Source organism: Notothenia rossii (genome assembly GCF_949606895.1).
Source record: "Notothenia rossii genome assembly, chromosome: 8".
NCBI classification, from domain to species: Eukaryota; Metazoa; Chordata; class Actinopteri; order Perciformes; family Nototheniidae; genus Notothenia; species Notothenia rossii.
The window spans coordinates 227,003-229,502 of record NC_136906.1 but is presented as its reverse complement, the minus strand read 5'-3'; the positions used below and the strand labels follow the sequence as shown (position 1 = coordinate 229,502).

At 44.4% G+C, this 2,500-nt stretch overlaps 1 protein-coding gene across 2 annotated transcripts in view; it reads right to left on the bottom strand.

Moving 5' to 3' along the window:
- Positions 1-1,510, bottom strand: part of LOC307014991 (globoside alpha-1,3-N-acetylgalactosaminyltransferase 1-like) — a 14,549-nt gene extending 13,039 nt beyond the window's left edge. The window contains exon 1 of one of the 2 annotated variants that reach the window (XM_079643295.1): positions 1,474-1,510. The gene's annotated coding sequence lies outside the window, so the exon portion shown is untranslated. Of the gene's footprint in view, positions 1-1,110; positions 1,360-1,473 lie in introns of those variants that run through there. The other variant, XM_079643296.1, reaches the window with a different exon arrangement.
- Positions 1,511-2,500: the final 990 nt, after the last annotated feature.

Here is a 2,500-nt window from a genome sequence, read left to right as displayed (position 1 = left end):
ACTTGACATGTAATCGCGCCGCCCCCAAAATCGCATCGCGTCCGGTGTGAACGCACCACTGGTCTATGCACGGATAAAGAATGATGTTAGAATTTTGAATGTGTAAGAATTGTGTTAAAATAACTTGTTTTAATGTTAATGTTAAATGTTGCACTTGCATGAAGCTTCAGTGGATAAGCCTCAGTTAAAATGGCACCTTATGTTATCTGCTCACTGCAACATGTTGTTGTTGTCTTTGTTGTTGTTGCTGTCAACAAAGTAATTTACTAATTCACTCAAACAAATGGAAAATAAGCTAAATACATTTATATTTAGGATTGTAATGAAGGAATGAACATGGACACGGGAAGGGGGGTTCTGAGGGGGCTGCAGCACCCCCATCTACGAGGCTCGACTAGCACCCGCACCCCCAAACGCGGCGCACCTACAGTGTGCCACAGTTTCGCCGCTGCGAGGACAGCATTTGCCGTCACTCAACATTCGGCCGTTCACGGAAAACAACCGATTATGACGGAGAAATGATATCATGAACGTTATGGTGCTTATTAAGCTTTTCAAAACGTATGTGGTAAGTTGCCAAAGTGCTTTGTTTTGAACGTTCATCAGTATTATAATCAAAAAGAGAAATATGAACGTTAGTTTTTACTGAAATGATCAAATAAAGTCCACATTTCACTGAGCTGTGTGGGGTTAGTTCAACTTTTAAAAGATGTTTGAATGATGTACACAGTGATAGGTGTTAAGGACTAACGTTTATAATAAATACATTTGTATTGATTTGAAGATCTTTTCATACAATCATACGTATTGGGATCATTTGTATTCATGTGGACCGGAAGGAGAGGGTGATGAGCATAAGTTTCACTTTCCTTTTTTATTTCAATTCCAGCTTTGGTCATGAAGAATATGTTTCTCTGTTGTTCATAAAGCATAAAGCAACAGCATCAGAGCACGGTGCAGAGTCTCTAGATGAGTCCCTCGTTCTTATTAAACATCCATGGTGTAGTCCTCTGTATAGAAAACTATAGTTTCCCCACAGCAGCAGACATCATAAATACGTTGATAGTGTAAGTGCAGTCGATTCTTAAAGCAGTCTCTTGTCCTAATTACTTTTGACTTCTCCTATCCGTTACGTCACACAGAGGAAAAGACGAGAGGAGCTGATTTTTGGACAATTCCACTGCAACCCGGGACCAGCTGATCGGCAGTATTACGTCACGGATTCACCTCCACCCGAGACCCGGTCCCGGTTAATTCCACGTTACACGCGACTGTCAATCAACCCAGCGAACTCTGCGAGACATGCGGAAGTAGAGAGACGCGGAAAACAAACAAACAAACAAACAAACAAACCAACAAACCAAGAAACGAATACACAGACAAACAAACTAACAGACAAACAAAAACACACACAAAGAAACACACAAAGAAACACACAAAGAAACACAGAGAAACACAGAAACAGAGACTCACCTCCGGGCGCGCACAGCCACTCGCTGTGAACAGGAAAGTGACGTCACAGAGAGTGCGAGAGAGAGAGAGAGAGAGAGAGAGAGAGAGAGAGAGAGATTACACACACACACACACGTGTTGAAATGTAATTGTATCACTGTATATATATATCATCAATAATATGTAAACATTTTAAATGTATGTTAATGTTGTTAATTATTTTGTATTGTGATGCTTTGGCAACATTGTTTAATTTAACTTTCATGCCAATAAAGCCCTTTTGAATTGAATTGAATTGAATTGAGAGAGAGACACCTTTTTTTTCAACAACAATGAGCTTATTATTGAGAGAGCTTTGTTTTTGTTCAGTTTTTTTAAAGACATCTCTTCACATAAAAACCGACTGAACAAATGGTTAGAACCGAGCCCCCCCTGAAATCTACCCTCACTCTTGCTTTCACATGAGACACCATGTCGTGAGTTGCTGACTGGCTGCCTCTCCAGTCTAAAGAGGGTTCAGGCCTCCTGCTCCTCTGCAGGTCTCTCTACAGGTCTCCTGGTCCTCTGCAGGTCTCCTGGTCCTCTGCAGGTCTCCTGGTCCTCTGCAGGTCTCTCTGCAGGTCTCTCTGTAGGTCTCCTGGTCCTCTACAGGTCTCTCTACAGGTCTCCTGGTCCTCTACAGGTCTCTCTACAGGTCTCCTGGTCCTCTGCAGGTCTCCTGGTCCTGTACAGGTCTCGTGGTCCTCTGCAGGTCTCTCTGCAGGTCTCCTGGTCCTCTACAGGTCTCTCTACAGGTGTCCTGGTCCTCTGCAGGTCTCCTGGTCCTGTACAGGTCTCCTGGTCCTCTGCAGGTCTCTCTGCAGGTCTCCTGGTCCTTTGCAGGTCTCCTGGTCCTCTGCAGGTCTCCTTGTCCTCTGCAGGTCTCTCTACAGGTCTCCTGGTCCTTTGCAGGTCTCCTGGTCCTCTACAGGTCTCCTGGTCCTCTGCAGGTCTCCTGGTCCTCTGCAGGTCTCCTAGTCCTCTGCAGGTCTCCCTGCAGTTCTCCTGG